We start from the raw sequence: 18597 nt of genomic DNA, 5'->3' as shown, positions 1-18597 counted from the left end.
AATAAATAAATAAATAAATAAATAAATAAATAAATAAATAAATAAATAAATAAATAAATAAATAAATAAATAAATAAATAAATAAGAAAGATATCACTGTGGGGAGGGGGGCGATGATAACTTCCTCAATGGCTCAAGGGGGCATTTCTTTCAAAAGGGTTAAGAACCACTGGCGTAGTGGACAGAGTGACAGACTAGGGCTCAGGGTTCAAATCTGTTGTGGTGTGTGAGAATTGAATTGGTAAAAGCATTTCTTAAATATTTAGCTGTCAAACCTACAGTCCAATGCATTCCAATGGGGGGGGGGAATTCACCAAAAATTAACGAAGACTCAGAACAAAGCCAAATTAAATTTGCAAAGGTTTTACAGGGTGCACTAATGATTCCAAGCATTTTAAACAGTTTTTGAACATTTTAAGACACTTTAAAAATAGCGAAAACGGACCTGTCAAAACCATTGAAATGCATTGAAACCGCGTTTCGCTTAGCGATGTTTCCTATGGTGATTTTCGCTTAAGGACGGTAATCTGTTCCCATTGGAATGGATTATCTGGTTTTCAATGCATTCCTATGGGAAATGGTGTTTTGCTTAGCGATGTTTTCCCATAGCGATGTGTTTTTTTGAACCAATTAACATCGCTAAGCGAGGCACCACTGTACTACCAATAAGAACTTAAAGCAGGATGCTCAGGGACACAGGCAACCCTGGAGTAATTCTTGTGAGTGGAACTGGGGCAGTCCTAGCCCTGCATTCAAAAGCCTCCCTAACACATCTGTTTTCCTCATATTCCCAACTCTCCACCAACCAATATCCTGTTCCTGGTGTGTTTGTGTGGAGGGAGGCAGAGCTGGGGTAGTCACTGGGAAAGGATCCAATAAAGATAAGGGCATGGACTTCTTTTGTTCTAGGCAGGTAATGCAATGACTATGTTCCCAAGGGTGGAGCATGGGTTCTGTAATTTTGCAAGAGACAACAGGGTTTTCAAACTGACCTTTTAAACAGTACTTTTGCATGGTTTTTTAAAAAATGTCTTACATAAATAACGAGCACACGGGTCAAATAGTTTTGGAGGTGTACACACACACACACACACACACACACACACAGATATATATATATTCTAGCATAGCTTTCACATGATTCAACTGATGAACCTGTAGCAACTTCACTGTGATTGTTCTGTGATGACTCCTCACTGTTCCGAGGGTTTATTTGAGGATACATAGTAACCTCTCCTACTTCAACCTTCATATATTTCTCTATAGTCCCTGTAAAATGTTCCCTGTTTGGCTCCTTGAGCTGTCTTGGGAGAAAGATTCCGCCATCGTCTTTAGTGGGAGGTTGGGGGAAAAAGGAATTTGGGAGAAGTACCAAGAAATGAGGGAACTGGAACATGATGAGAGAGGAAACTCCTACTCCTTTTGCTTGACCAATATTCCAAGCTAATTGGGAGTTGGACTCAAGTAATGAATTACAACAACAGTACAGACTCTGTGATGCAGAAGAGAAAACAGGTTATATGTGTGTGTAGTGCCAAGGTAGGTGACTGAATATTATCTAGATTTTTAGGACTACCCATTTGGAAGGATCAGTGGTAAAGGGCCATGCATGGGATTTGTAGGCTAAAACATCTGGAACATAAGAACTGCTGGATAGCTCCATAGTTTAGGTGCCATAGGTTGGGAGTTTGATTCCCCGCTGTGCCTCTTTGATAGGGGCTGGACTCAATGATCCATAGGGTCCCTTCCAGCTCTCCAGTCCTATGATGATGATGATTGGTTGTACATTCTATACATTATTATAGTATAGGTGAGCTCTTTCACTGGGAACTTACTGAGACTTTTTACTGCTGCTGTTTGTGTATTCCAGGCAGTTCGTCTACAAAGAGAACAGTATGAAACATCAGTATTACTGATGTCCCAGTGGGGCCACCCAAGTCACTCCTCTATACAGTATTCATGGAAGAGGCCTTTGGAGAGTGAGAGGCGTTTGACAGAATTGTGACTAGGATATGTGTATCATATTGCCTTCCAGTTGGTCTGCAGCTCATGTGACTATTCACCTTTGCCTATACTGGCTAGAGCTAATGAAGGTTGCAGGCCAACATTATCGGGTAAGTCAGATGGTATCTTACCTTTTTTTTGTTCATTATTTGCTAGCGCTTCTAGACATATTTCTGGAGGGGCAATGCCAGCCAGATAATAGACTTTTTCAATGGGGGTAGGCTTTAGGCAGCTGTTAAGAATTATGCAAGATTATTACTAGCTGACTGAAACCTACCCCCATTGAAAAGGTCTATTATCTGGCTGGCATTGCCCCTCCAGAAGTATGCCAAAGGGTGCAAACAAATAACAAACAAAATAAAGTAATAGAGCAATAAACCCATCCACGTTATGGACATCAAGTCCCTAGATGACAGCTAAAGTCAAGGAGAAGTTTTCTGCACACCTCTCAAGCTCTAACTATTAAACCAGAAGAGGCTAGGCTAAATCTATGGAAAGCAAAAATGTCACACCTTGCAGAATAAATGAATGCCAAAGAGTTTCTCCAGACAAGACAAGATTTTGGCTGGACCATCTGGAAGTCACTTAATAGACTTTTAGCAGAATAGGAAGATCAAAGAATAATCAAGCATAATCAGATAAAATGGGGCTACTGAAATATAGGACCAATTTTCTGTGACTATGGAGAAATTCAGTCAAAGTAGCATTTATGTACATGCAATGTATGCCTCTACATCATAGAGAAGATCAAGTAAATAGCTGAGAAAGCGCTATTGAAGTAATCCACTTCTGGTCAAAAATATCCTAATTACTGAAATGTTTTAATTGGTTTGAATTTTACAGTACTTATATTTTTTATACATCTGCAATTTTAAATCGTGCAATGGTCTGATACAAATAAAAGAAAAATAGTAACTTGTACATTGCCACCATTGGGCTGGAAGCACCAGGATAGCCAGGGTGAAACTAGAAGAAAGAATATAAAAGCAACAGGTTAGGGTAGAGTTGGGCTCTAAGGTGTGCATGAAGAGGTATATGAGACATAGCCACCTTTCCCTGCCAGGATGGAAAACCATCGAAGCAGCCTTGAAGAGCATGTTCAGACAGCATTGCTGGAGATAGTTATGCCCTACTAAAGGCTGAGATGTCACCTCTGTGCAGAAAAGAAGGGTGTGGAACATAGGATACATGCTCTGACTTGATGGGCGTTGTTTGCATCTGGGAATACCCCAAACCTTGTTTTGCCCCCCTCTTCATTGCACAAAAGTTATAAGGTACCTGGACTTCGGGGCTGAGAATCAGTAATTAGCTTTTGCATGGGAGTAATGGAAATGTCTCATGTAATGAGCAACGTGTCCACTTAAAAGCCAAACTGTGCTAACGAGTTTGTCAACATAAAAAGACCTAGAGGATAATAATGCCTGGATCTGTTGACTGAAGTCCATAATTGCTTGTGCTGTGGCTTAAAATGCAGCTCGTAAACCTCCTACACTACACAGCAACAAAAATAAATATGTTGTTCAGATGGATGCAAAGCTAAGATAGCTACACTTTGTTCCTATGGAAATGAGGGCCTCCAGGGATGCTCATCTTCCACCGCAAACAGCAGATGAAGGCACCCTGACTTAATGCAAATGATTAATTCCCCCATCTACCTGTCTGCATCTAGCCTGCCCTTCCCAGCACTGGCTATTTTATCATCAACAACAATCAGCTGTGCAGGCTTGCAAGGGCAAAAGCTGCAAATAATGTCACTTCTAGCCTGGCCTCTTGTGTGTAGCTGCAAAGAGTGAACAAGTCTTCTTAAAGTACTTATATCCATGTATACATTTAAAGCCACCCGGTTTGTAAGTATGTGGGGGGGGGGCAAGGCGAGTTTAAAGCTTCTGACCTGATATTTCCAGTTTTGTCCTGTATTTCATCATTCTCATACTTAAGGATGTTTTAATGAGATGTACAGTACTTACTCAGACAGATTCTGCAATACAAACGTAAGAGTTGTAAGGCAGAGAATGTGAATTTATGGAAACCATGAAGGCAGAGCTTTGAAAGTTTCTGTTAAGGGGAATAAGTGTAATGCTGAAGCCTTCACCAATGAGGTAATGATAGGAAGATGGACAGGGTCCCAGAGCATCATCCTATTATGATAATCAGTTATCAGTTATGAATGACTTCCGCGTGTCATTATATTCATTCTTACTGAAATGCATGTAATATGTTTCTCTCAACAGACTGAAATGCACTACAGATTACTTTTTTTACAACTGGAAAACAAGGGTTTGCAGCATGGAGGGCCATGCTCAAAAGGTATTGATTATATTGCCACAATAAGGATTATTAGGGTTTATTGGCATCACCTGGCAGGACAAAGGTCCAAACAGAGTAGTCCTAGAACGAGCTGGAATATTCAGCATGTATACATTACTGAAACAGCGATGTCTACGTTGGCTTGGGCACGTCGTGAGAATGGCTGATGGTCGGATTCCAAAGGATCTCCTGTATGGAGAATTAGTGCAGGGAAATCGCCCCAGAGGGAGACCACAGCTGCGATACAAGGATATCTGCAAGCAGGATCTGAATGCCTTAGGAATAGTCCTCAACAGATGGGACACCCTGACATCTAACCATTCAGCCTGGAGGCAGGCAGTGCATCACGGCCTCTCCCAATTTGAAGAGACCCTTGTCCAGCAGGCCGAGGCAAAGAGGAAGTCACAAAAGCAGCAAAACCAGGGAGCTGGACAGGGGACAGATTGGATTTGTCTTCAGCGTGGAAGAGATTGTCACTCTCGAATTGGCCTTGTCAGCCACACTAGACGCTGTTCCAAGTCCTCCATACAAAGCACGTCACCATAGTCTTTCGAGACTGAAGGATGCCTGACTATTGTTATTATTTAGTAAGGAATGAAGAGCTGTATTCGCAAAGGCTTTCACGGCTGGGATCTAATAGTTGAATGAAGAGCTCTTTCTGCCGCTTTTACAAGCTGTCCCTCTCCTTTCCGGCACAGCAACAAGACTGCAGTTTATCTGGTACAATTGGGAGTGCTCCTGGTTATGCCATTCTGCAGCCTGCGTGGACAGTTAATTTGCACCCAAATAGAGCTGTGGGCAGTGACGTATTCAGTCAGTTATGATATTAAAAAGGAAGAGGGAGAAACCCCCTCCTCTATTTTCATCTTCTTTTCAAAAAATATTTCCAGTTTGCCAGTAAGGTATATTGGTTCTTGTCTTCTCTCTGGAGCATCCAGAGTCAACTGTACCTCAATGGTGGAAGTCATAAATAGGATTTCTACTACAGTAATTATATTGAGTACCATCTGTAAAATTATTTTCTCCTCTCTTAAATGTGCCTCCAATTAAAGCTATCCTGATCATTTGTTTAGACTGAGTCATAGATGTGTTTCTTTAGTTTTCAGACAAGGTTTTAGCTTCTGCGATTGATAAACCTGATGGGTTTCATACTAAAACTCTGATCTCTTTCTCTGTGTATACATAGTTTATAATCTGGTAGAACTGTAGGCACTTGCTGATGTGATCATGTATCAAATTACATGTCTTTGACAGTAGAAGTCAATACGCATGTCATATTTGTCACTTTTGGGACCCCACCCCATAAAATAATTATGTGCTATCAAGTCAATTCCTACTTATGGTGACTCTCATAAAGTTTTATAGTATAAAGTTATTAGAAATGGTTAACCAGTCCTTCCTTTTGATGGCACTCTTGAACCATGCAAGTGGTAGAGGGGAGAGTTAAACTCTCAGCCCCGGGGTGCTCCACTCTCCTGAACTCACTCTATAAAACACCTAAATCCAAAAATGCCATGTATGAATATTCCTGTGGGCATTAACGTTAGTTTTACCATCTTACTATCAACCGATTTTAGACTCTGTTTTAGAGTCTATAGTTTAGAGGCTAGAGAACAGATTCCTATATTTAGTTCATGGTGATATTTTGCAGAAGATTAGCCCTGTTACTGGATAACATGATACCTGTATTAATTGCAAAAAAAGTTGCCTTTATTTGATTCAGCTGAGGAAGAAAAATTGTGCTCATATGTTTTAGCAACATTATTTGCTCTCAAACCATTTTAGGGATTTGTCTGAAGCTGGTATCTTATTTAAAAAAAATACCAAGTGGCTGAAATGTTTTTTAAAATTGCACTTGCCATTTCTGTTTCTCTTATTATGATGATAGGTGTTTGGTTTTCCCTTTGGAGTCTTAGTATGCTTGCTATAACAGTTTATAGCAGGCAAGATAGAAACAGGTCAAGCAAGTTACAGTTGCATGCTCTCTCTCTCTCTCTCTCTCTCTCTCTCTCTCTCTCTCTCTCTCTCTCTCTCTCTCTCTCTGTTTGTGTGTGTGTGTGAGTGTGTACACCAGATTCCTTCTTTCAAGTCATGCAGGCTTTAACCTGCTATTAGATGCCCAAACAGGGACCCATCTGTCACACAGGAATGCAGCAGCATCGTGTTAGAAAAATTACAATGTAGCTATTGCATCTTATCAGATAGTGCAGCCTCTAATTAGAATATGATCCAGAGTAAAGTGTGAAAGTAGCCAGCACGAAGTGATATTTTCTGATTTTTTTAATGAAAAGGCAGGAAGTCCCACTTACCTGCGCAGATGTCCAAAATCTCTTTGTCCTTTGCTTTGAAGAGTGCACTGTCCACACATCTGAGATACAGTCAAGGTTCTTCCACCTCTGATCTTCTGTTGTTAACGTGGGCCACAGCAGGAGCAGCCAATATGCATAACCATCCTCCCTTAGAAACATCTAAAGGACCCTTCTAGAATCATGTGGTTGGAGAGAAGATGCTTTGCTCAGAGCAGGAAAGGCAGAACGGGAGGATCTCTGGTAGATGGCTGTCCATGTTCTCCCTGAGGATCTCTTGAATGGCTCTGGATACAGGACAGCCTCAAGAAAAGCCAGTGTCAGGTGTCCTCTGCTTCACCAGTTGAGGTCTCAGGAGATACAGATTTCATTGTCTTTTTTCATCTTCATCGACCAAAGTCTGCCAATCACTCAGCATTTTGCCATTGTTTTAGATAGAAGTATGTCGCTTATGGGACATGGTGGCACTGTGGGTTTAACTGCAGAAGTCTCTGTGCTGCAAGGTCAGAAGACCAGCCGTTGTAAGATCGAATCCATGCGATGGAGTGAGCACCCGTCACCTGTCCCAGCTCCTGCCAACCTAGCAGTTTGAAAGCATGTAAAAATGCAAGTAGATCAATAGGGACCACCTCGGTGGGAAAGTAAATGGCGTTCTGTGTCTAGTCACACTGGACATGTGACCACGGAAACTGTCTTTGGACAAACGCTGGCTCTATGGCTTGGAAACGGGGATGAGCACCGCACACTAGAGTCGGACACGACTGGACTAACCTTTACCTTTACCTATGTAGCTTATATTTGGCTGCAAACAGATGCATCCAGAAACATGGCAATCTCCATGTCTGAGATCCTGGACATTACATTTAATTTACACACTAGTCAAATGCACAGACTGTGCTCTGTGTCATCAAGTCAATGCCGACTTATGCGAACCCTAGTAGGATTTTCCAGGTACATGAGATATTTAAAGAGTGGTTTTACCAGTGCTATTCCCCAGTGAATTTCCACAACCAAACAGGGATTTGAATTCAAGCCTCCTTTGCCCTAATCGGAAACTCCATCTGATATACTGTGGCAGCTTTCTAAGGCACAGACACAAAAAACTGTGACCAAATAAAGAGCATTGCCTTGTGACTAGAGGAAGATTCCTAAAGAAAAAAAGCTGTGCTATTCTTGTGCAAAATCTAAATCTTATTACTTTGGCCAAGGTTTTACAATGTTAAGCCTCATGAAGAGACCTGCAAGATTCAAAATTTTGCTTGTTTTTGAGATATTAGTGGTGAAATGAAGCTATCACCCATCCTTGTTCTGAGATTTTGCAAAACAGCTTTTCTTTCTTTCTTTCTTTCTTTTTCTTTCTTTCTTTCTTTCTTTCTTTCTTTCTTTCTTTCTTTCTTTCTTTCCAGCAGGTTCTTTGATTTAAAGTTTTTAAAGGAAAAAGTAGTTCTACCTTCCTGCAAGCTACAGTAACAACATAGCAACTAGATATAATGCTGCACACTGAGCCTGTTGAAAAGTAGACATGGTAGACTAGGCGATGCTATTTATTTAATGCACTTCTTAGGCATCTTTGAAAGCTGAAATCTTTCCATATGTGCAATTAGTAATTGAATATGGATCATTGAGAAACCTATGGTGTTTTTGAATCACTTGTAATGAATCTTTGAATGCAGATGCATTTTTGAATATTTTGAATTTCAGTGTGTGTGTGTGTGTGTGTGTGTGTGTGTGTGTGTGTGTGTGTGTGTGTGTGTGTGTGTGTGTGTGTGTGTGTGTGTGTGTGTGTGTGTGTGTGAGAGAGAGAGAGAGAGAGAGAGAGAGAGAGAGAGAGAGAGAGAAGCGCAGCAGTCTTGGCTCTGTACAGTATATACTGTATATGAAGTAGCAGCTGACTATGTTTTAGTGACTAAGAAATACAGTAGCAGTCCCCTTGCACTTCTTTTGTTAATACTGTACATACTTCCCCACACTCAATTATTTTGCAAGCTAAAAGCAAACAATATAAAACTGTTAACACAGCTGAGAATGGGAATTAGTATGTGTGACAGAGTTTTGAATTTCTGGCAAATATCCACACAGTAGAAGTGCTGAGATCCATAGAGGAAAATAGCTACAAGTTCCATTGAGTCCACTCCTTTCTCATTAACTGGCACTTAAAGTCTCAGTAACTCACTCTGGACATTTGTTAGGGGAAATAATAAAAATATCCTTGGCAAGCATGAGGGCCTAACACTCTTTTTCTGTGATATAGCTTACATACCTGGCTGTGCTGGCTACATCATATGGATTTATCTGGATACCTGTATCAAGTTTCTGGTTTTGCAACTCCAGAATTGTTTTTGGATCTCTGTGTGTGAACCTGGAGGTCAAAATATCTGCAGGTGGGTAGGTGTGAGGGTTTGTTTTTTGCCTTCATGTCCCATTCAAAGAAATCAGTAGATTTTTGTTGCTTCAAAACAAGTCAAAGATTTATTGGTGCGTCCAACATTAAACGAGTGTCCATAACATCATCTTGAGATTTATCTCCTGCCGCCAATGGGTCCCGAAGGGGTTTCCAATCTTCAAACAGGAACGGATTTCCACGACTGGCGTTCCATGGTCCCGGCAAATCCGAAGGAACCCCGTGTCTTATGGTCTGCCCCATCAAACCTTCCAACAGGGGCACAGTCTTGTCATCCCGGGCATTAATCCATAGGGTTCATTTCTCTGGGTCTCGATTCTCCCAGGGTCCTCCCTGTAACTCTTCCTGCTCATCTCTTTTATCCTCCATCCTAGTCTTTCTCTCCTTTCTCTCTCAACTCTCTCTTTCTCCTCTCTCAGTCTCCTTCTCCACTATCTCGCTTCAGCTTCTCCCCAATATGAGAGTCTGGGTGGGATCTCTCTTCTCCTTCTATAATCAGCCTCCTCTTCAGGCACTCTTAGTCTCTCCCATGATCCTGTCCAGGGATCTTCCTTCCACACCCATTCCCAGCCTGGCGGCAACTGCTCTTCCTTCTTTTTTTACCTCCCCTATTCCTGCCTCAAACTCCACCCTCTTTTTTTCTCCTTTCCCGCCTTTTTCTCCTGAACCTCCTCCATCCTTTTCTTCTGCATCTCTTCACTCAGTTTCTCTATTTCTGTCCCTTGCTGAGCTCTCTCCGTAGGTTCAGATGCTGCCTGAGGTCTTGCCTCCTTATCCTCGTGGTGGAGGAGGGACGGCTCTCTGGTGAGTGGGGTATCCCTCTCGCCTTCTGTCTCACAGTAGGTCAAAGGAAAAGACAATGTGCAAAGGTTAATTCAAGCATCAGGTTACAATATGTTGGAGAAATGCACAGCTCACTTTAAATACAGTGGACCCTTGACTTACAGACGGCTTGACTCACAGACTTTTTGAGTTACAGACTTCTCTGGCCGCAAAATTTAGGTTTGACTTGCAGACTGAGATTTGACTTACAGACCAGAAAAAAACCAAAATGGAACAAAAACGGCCTGTTACGGGATTAATCGGTTTTCAATGCACTGTAGGTCAATGGAGACTTGACTTACAGACTTTTTGACTTGAGAACCGCCTTCCAATACGGATTAAGTTCTCAAGTCAAGACCTCACTGTACCTGGTTATCACAAAATGCAGGTGAAGGTGCAGCCATGTCAGCTGCCAAATAGGGCACTCTCAGGGGCTATATTCAGTTCACAGGCAGGAGGTTTCTCATCCCTGCCTTACAGCTTGCACTAGAGAATTTCCCTATGAGATTGCAGGAAGCAATTGTAATCTCTCTGTCTGTCAGTCTGCATTCGTTACCAAGACCTCAGATCTGCTGTTTGAGACCGCAGACTTGCCCTTCTCGTGGCATCTTCTGCCATGATTTCAAAAGGTGACCCAGAGCTGCAGCTATACCAGCATACTGTATAAACAGCTGACTGAAAAGCTCAGCGAGTTAAGCATCAGGCTGGTTGGGAGTTTGATTCTCCGCTGTGCCTCCTGGGAAAAGAAAAAAAAAACATTACAGTGTTGGACAAGTGTTGGGCAATCCCAGAATGGTAAACTACTTCTGAGTACTCTGTACCTAGAAAGGGTCACCATAAAGTGGAATTGAGTTGACAGCACATTCTTATTCTTAGTTGTTGTTGTTGTTAGGTGCTGTCAAGTCTCCTCTGACTTATGGTGACCCCATGAATAAGCAATCTTTGAAATGTCCTGTCCTTAACAGCCCTGCTCAGCTCTTGTAAACTCAACCCCGTGCTTCCTTTAGGGAGTCAATTCATCTCATATATGGTCTTACTCTTTTCTCGCTGCCTTCAAACTTTCCCAGGATTATTTCTTTTTCTAGAGAAACATGTCTTCTCATGATGTACCCAAAATACAAAAGCTTCAATTTCATCATTTTTGCCTCCAGAGACAGCTCAGGCTTGATTTGCTCTAGGACACACTTGTTCATCTTTCTGGCAGGCTAGGGTATTCACAGATCTCTCCCCCAGCACCACATTCTCAAACAAAGCAATTTTTCCCTGTCAACTTTCTTTATTCTCCAGCTTTCACACACATACATGATGGATCAAGAATACAAGAGTGTAGATGAGCTTGGTCTTGGTCTCCAGTGACACATCCTTACATTTTATGATCCTTTCCAGTCCCTTCATTGCTGCCCTTTTGAGTCTCAGACATCTTCTGATTTTTGGTTGTTGATTTTTATTCTTATCTTACTATCTTATTCTTACGTAAACATACATATACATATATTTTGGATGACATCTCCTAGATTCCCTCATCCAGTATGGACAGTCAAAAAAAGATTCTAGACTCTACACTCGTTTTTTCTCAGACTGTCCCACCTCACAGAACAGTTATGAGGATAAAGTGGGAAGAAGAGCTTTATCTTCGGTGGTCTTCAGTTTTCCTGAGCTAGTACTGGGAGGTGCATGGGAGAGGGGGAGCTTGGATTTGGAGTTTGGGGCTCCTGCTGATTCCAAAAATGGAAGTAGTTCTCTCAGTGAGAACATCCTACTGACCCTGGCCTATCTAAAATGCCCACTGTTATTTTTACTAACTCTTACCTAGAGAACAGTCCTGGAAAAGACCCTGATGTTAGGAAAGTGTGAAGGCAAGAGGAGAAGGGGACAACAGAGGATGAGATGGTTGGACAGTGTCACCGAAGCTACCAACATGAATTTGACCCAACTCTGGGAGGCAGTGGAAGACAGGAGGGCCTGGCGTGCTCTGGTCCATGAAGTCACGAAGAGTTGGACACAACTTAACAACTAAAGAACAACAACAACCTAGTTGCACTTAGGCTTGCATTGTACAAAATGTCTTTTGTGTGTTCAGCAATCATTTACATGCCACTCCCCAAAATGCTTACTGTGGCCCTTTTATATTGTTAGGAAGAAGTGCTGCCCAAATTTAAGAAATTAACATCCAAGCTTGTATGCTTGCTCCTATGCAATGAGGTTTCCCTCTCTCCTGCCAGCTTTAGTAAAGGAATAGCTTGTCTTGAAACACACGCATACACACATAACCATACAGACTCAGAAAACTATGCATATGTCTAATGTAGCGATGACTCATCTGTGAAATATTTCATTTGTTTAATTGCACAGCAGAGTAAACAGACAGAGAATTCCACATGCCCTCAGGCAGACTGAGTTTAAGCTTTGGACTTTGCTAGCTAGTTTTTTTTTACTTCTTTTTCTTGTTTATCATCCTTATGTGTGTGTTGCTGAAACAGTCCACAGATGTGCTCCCTGTGAAAACATATTGTAATTAGTAAAATGATGATGCCCAGAAGCAAAACCATCAAATTGAAGGCTTTAAATTCTCCAAATGCCACCTCACTTGAGTTGCATGAGCAGCTATAAACCTGAGTGTGAAACAAAACAGGAATACATGAGCACATGAGGTTCATGCGGCAACATGAAACCAACACATAATTGGATCGCACATCTGAAAATAATACAGTGAGTAATTCTGTGTCAGATGTAACCAGGTAACATATTTCTAGTACAGAGATTTTTTTCATATTCTTATTGGATAGTTTGTGTGATGCTCAGCATGTGTGCAGTTTTGGTTTGGATCAACTTTAAACTAAAGTCTAGTGAGGACATTTTAATGAGTGGAACACCTCAGACATTAAGAGGTAAATTTGGTTTCACTTTCTTAGCCCTGTTTGTCCAAGAACTACCAGGATTACCTCCTAAATCCAGTGGAAATTGTAAGCGCCCTGTGCTCCACAGAACCCTGTCCCATTATCATCCTATATCCTTAATAACAAGCCTATTCTTCGAGTACACAAGCCTTAAGGGTAGCCTCACACCAGGAGCAGACACTTTTGAGCTAGATGAACCAGTGGCTTAATTTGATAGAAGAAAGGGTGGGCAAGTTAAGTACGGCCTGGAGGACACTTGCTGCCTCCAAGGCTGTGTTTGGTTGCCATACTCTATAGATTCCTTTGCTCACGTTATCCCCAGTGAGAAATTGCATATTATATTCGCAAAGGCTTTCACGGCCGGGATCTAATGGTTGTTCTGGGTTTTCCGGGCTCTTTGGCCGTGTTCTGAAGGTTGGTCTTCCTGACGTTTTGCCAGTCTCTGTGGCCGGCATCTTCAGAGTGCTGTCCTCTGAAGATGCCGGCCACAGAGACTGGCGAAACGTCAGGAAGAACAACCTTCAGAACATGGCCAAAGAGCCCGAAAAATCCAGAACAACCAAATTGCATATTGCTTTTCCTGGACGTCTCCTGCAGCTGTGATTCTCATGGTACAAAGACAGGGAGTCCTTGTACCATTTAACAACTAACTAACTAATTAACTAACTAGCTAAATGACTCTAATTTTTGACCCCTTTTGGTTGGCTCCTGGAGGCAGAAAATTGGCCCCTGGGCCTGCCAACGTTTCTCATTCTTCATAAAAGACAAATTTGAAAATTCTTACGCTGAGTGTTGTAAAATCACAGATGTTAGACCCTTTGAAAAACAAACCCCAGTGAGCAATACAGCAGTGAGCCCTGCAGGTAAATTGATATAAGAATCAACCTTCAGTGACGGTTCCTGATGCCATTTAATTTTGTCTGTAATCTGATCAGCAAACAGAGGGACATTTTTAATACGATGCAAGATTTTTTTTTATGTGATAAGCTATAGATGGAGCCCAAACCAAGACTGATTTAAAAACATACAAGAGTGTCATTGAGATATAGGTGATGCCGGTGCATCAAGGTTCCACTGAAAAGCAGGCTCGGCACAAAGTAATATGCTGAAACAGACTAGGAGCAAGGTTGCTCAGAGTCATTTAACAAAGCACTGAAATCTTTCCATCTCTGGTTGCTGCTGATACAGGTGACCTTGGATTTGGCTTCTGATAAATGCTGCCTTGCCTTAACTGAAAACTTTCAGCTGACATTGTCTTTCAGATCCTGGCTGTAGGACCTAGAAACCACTTACTCTGGAGAAATTCCACTTATAGGAATGGAAATGATTCCAAAGCCAGTGAGTGGATTGAGAACTATGGATTAAAAGTTTTGCACACACAAAAGTGAAGTAGCAAGGTAACAAACTTCATCCAAGTCTCTTAGGAAAGGGTAAACAGCATATTCCTAGTAAAAGAGCAAACTACTAAAGCTACATAACAAAACATGCCAAAATTGTAAAAGCAAGTAGGGCAGTGGCAGCTCCGGCAATACATGCTACAAGCACACACAATCTCCTCTCTGCCTCACTCTGTCAGTCTACATCTAGTGGGTGTATCTCCGTGTCAGGCAAAAGCATTTAACCCCTTTTGCAGAGCCTTACCAGGAAGAGAGACAGAACTCATTGGCTCTAAAGTAGGTCCTACTTCCAGGTGAGGTCCACTTCAGTTAAGACAAGCACATAAACCACATAATGACTGGAAGGGAGATCTCGCCATATCTTAACACTCTTTTGGAGCTGAGGGAGTGTTGTTTTTCTCATGTTGCAGAGTTTTGCTTTACCAAAAAATTGTATCACTGCTCATTGCTTGAATTTAATGACTATGAATGGTTATTAGTATTCCCTCTTTGTTGCTGCCTTGTCTGATGGCCGAGGCACCCGACAAGGAATGCAGAAACTGGATAAGAAAATCTGGAAATGGCAAAGCTCTCTCTGTATCTTATTAGAGAAATATGTGATTGAATACAGACATCTAGTACAATTATTTCAACGTATCAGTGAACTAAAGACTTTCTTTCCCAGAGTGCATTTCATAAGCCTTGAGGTGCAGTGGTTAAACTGCAGTACTGCAGCCAAAACTTTGCTCACAACCCAGGTTCAATCCCAGGTAACCGGATCAAGGTTCACTCATCTTTCCAAAGTTGGTAAATTGAACACCTAGCTTGCTGGGGGGGGGGCAATCTGTACCCTGCATAATTAACTTGTAAATTGCACAGAAAGTGCAATGGAATGATTATATAAGCAGCACACTATAGGCTTGGGATGTAAACAGATGTCATGGGATATAAACAGAAAAGTAAATGCAAAAACCCAAAGAGAAAATACACTTGTCTTCTAGTACACACACTGCAAATATACAAAAAAAGGAGAAATTTGCAGTGACAGAATTTCTTGGGCACTAAGAGAAATTTTCTGGATATATTAACCGCAGCATCACTTTCCACCCTACTTTGCTTGGGTACTCATGGTGCAGTAATTAAACTCATGTCCTGCTCATGACCTGAGTTTGATCCAGGGCTCACATAGCTAGCTTGGGGTTGATTCAACTTCCATATTTCTGAGTCTGATAAACTGAGTATCCAGGTTGCTGGGAGGGCAATGCGTAGCCTGTATAATTAAATTGTAAACCTCCCAGAGAGAGCTTTAAGTGCTATGGGCAGTGTATAAGCAATGTGCATTTTTTCTTTTTTGCAGCAGGTATACAGAGCCAGGTGAGGCTGGTTACATACAAGTTCATCCTGCTCCATAGCCCCTCTGTTGAAACAATTGGGAGCACTAAAAATACTGACAACACAACACTCATGTTACAACATTCCAGCCTATCCCTAATAGGGTCTTACCCATCCCAGATTGGGCTACAGTTGGAGCCTACTGTTTATTTGGAACAATTAGGATAGGTATAAATAAATACGGTTTTCTTGCTGTGCGATCACCTAGATTGCTGCAGTGTGGGGCTGGGAGTGTGTTCTTCCTACACATCAGTGGTCATGTGCAGAGGTGGATGCTGTCTTGCCATGACTGCAGATAGCTCCCTCCATCCCATTTTGAAGAGGAAAAGGTGGTTTTTAATTTTTAAAAATGCTTTCCCATTATTTGTTGTTGTTTAGTCATTAAGTCATGTCCGAATCTTCATGACCCCATGGACCAGAGCACGCCAGGCCCTCCTGTCTTCCACTGCCTCCCGGACTTGGGTCAAATTCATGTTGGTAGCTTCGGTGACACTGTCCAACCATCTTGTCTTCTGTCGTCCCCTTCTCCTCTTGCCTTCACACTTTCCCAGCATCAGGGCCTTTTCCAGGGAGTCTTCTCTCCTCAAGAGATGGCCAAAGTATTGGAGCCTCAGCTTCAGGATCTGTTCTTCCAGTGAACACCTAGGGTTGATTTCCTTCAAAATGTATTGTTTCCCATTATAATTCCCCGCTATTGCACTATATCACCTCAGCACTATGCCACTTAAAACATTTTTTTAAAAAAGAAGAAACATGGGGCTGAAACATGGCACCCCATACTCCCCTTTGTGTGCACAAAAACCCAGCATTAATGCCTACATACAAGAAAATGGAAATAGTCTGTCTCCCAACCGTTTGACAACTAATGCAAAAGTGGAGGTGGGAAGTGAGAAGAGGAGGGGAAATGTTACCAAATAGATCAAAACAGAGTCATCTAATGCCAATATGTGGTTGATTCAATCCCAACTACAGCGGCTGCAGTAGCAATTTCTATGTGAATGGAAGGAGTGGTGTAATACATACATGCATGTGTGTGCATGCATGTATGTATAGGCATGTTCAGTCTGCCTGCCGTTAAGAGAAAAAAGCCATAATATGAAGCAGAGCTTAGTGCTGGATCATGTTAACTCAATTCCTTCTTGCTTTTGCTTTGCATGTTCTAAGGCTGGGTTGTGACTCATATTCATGTGATTTTGATTTTTGCAGTGCATGAACATAGTTCTTGTACAAGCTGCACATATCATGGTAGTTTAGGACTTCTGTTATCCACCAAAAATAATTGTTGTAGCTTTGTTTTCTTCTTCTTGATGATTCAAAAATTGTTTGAATTCACCCTCAGATGACTCCATACTGAAAAATAAATTCTAAATTACAGAAATGGCAAGCTGTGTGGAGAGTTTTTGTGGCTTTTCACAAAATGATGTTAGGGAAAAACATTCTGTATGTGTTCAGAGCCATATTTGTCCTTGGTTGAAGCATCAGTTATTCCATCCCTGGCACTAAAAACAAGTGCTAATTTTATAGGCTGACTTATTAAGTTATTGGAATGCATGAAAGATTTTCAGTGTATTTTTATTAGCTTTTATTTTATTTTATCAACGTTATGCCAATAAACATTCATTTCATCCCATAGGGGGCACCCTAACACCAGGCCAATAAAAAATACCACCATTACGAGATTCATGTCTATACAGTACTTTGTTCAGGTGCTTTCATATTCTCCTCACAAACTGTAAATTCAGACTTTGGGGCATCCTTGAATAAACAAAGAAGTTTAGTTGATCCCCAGGCTTAAGGCATTAGTTGATCTCAAGGCAATCACTGTTGCATTGTCAACTGTGATTCCTTCTGCTGCCACTACGTATTGCCTAATACGAGAATTTAATTTTGATTTCTTCCCAAAATGAAGATTAATATCCAAGTCATAAAAATGTGTGGAACAATGTTAACAATATCCATTCTTCAGATATAATAAATATATGTTTGTGCTTTTAGTCCCCATCCCAAGCTGTAAAGCTATTTAAGGCCACTCAACTGTGTCTGTTCATGTCTGTCCTGTGTTGTGATGGTCTCTTCATTCAACCACCTTGTTTGGTACCTTCCCCTTTCCTCCCCACATTATCCTAATGGGAAAAAGAGCTGTAAGCTTTTTGTGCCAGGGCCTGCATTTTTGGGGGGGCTGTTGCTTTCTAAGGTCCTGTCACAGTTATGGCTTTGTAAACACTCAGCAATATGTAACAACAAAAAACTGCCCTCTAGGAGTGTTTTTTCCATGAAAGCAAGTAATAACAGACTTCAGATTTATAATCTGAATTTCTGCAAACCTACTTATTGAATATTCCATGAAAGAAAGATTCATTAATAGCCCCTTGTTACAGAGTCAGAATGGGATCATTACATATCCTTTGCAATCTGTTCCCCGTTCCCTGACTTTTCCCTCCCTGTTGTGAAAGACCTGTAGCAATGTCATCCTTCAAATGCCAAAGGATATTGTGGGGGAAATAAGTTGAAGCTATTACAGTACTTGTCTCAAAGAAAGATCAACAATATTTCCGATTGTGAAAAATACTTTGGAAATTTTATTTTTTTTAAAAAAATTGCCAGAAGAAACCAGAATTTATTTGGTTGAATGCTTCTGATGTTTATTTTGAGAACGTGCACACACTGTGTTGTACTTTTTCATTTAGATCTCAATCTTAAGATAAACAACTAATGAGAAAATGAAAGATCCTTGTATTTAAACACTAGCCTGGTCACTGCAGGTGACCAGGAATTCAATTAAGGCGAGTTGATGCAGGAGGATTCAGCATCCTGTATCTCCTTAGTAACAGCCTTTAGAAACCCAATAGGCTGTTATGGGACAGTACTGCAGCTGTCTATCAGTCCATAGCCAGTACCCAGTTATGGTGGTTGTTTGTTTGTAGGCTAGTAATTTTGGAAGGACCTGCTCACAAATGTGAAGTAAACCTGTGTGTTGACCATACCACTTATACAGCAGGGGGACAGCAAGAATTTCAGGTAGGGGCTCCTTGCCAATCTATACCCCGTCAATCTCGTTAGATTGCAACACCCATCAGCCCACACCAGCATAG

This window comes from Pogona vitticeps, chromosome 4, assembly GCF_051106095.1.
Source record: "Pogona vitticeps strain Pit_001003342236 chromosome 4, PviZW2.1, whole genome shotgun sequence".
Taxonomy (NCBI): domain Eukaryota; kingdom Metazoa; phylum Chordata; class Lepidosauria; order Squamata; family Agamidae; genus Pogona; species Pogona vitticeps.
This window is presented reverse-complemented; position numbering follows the sequence as displayed.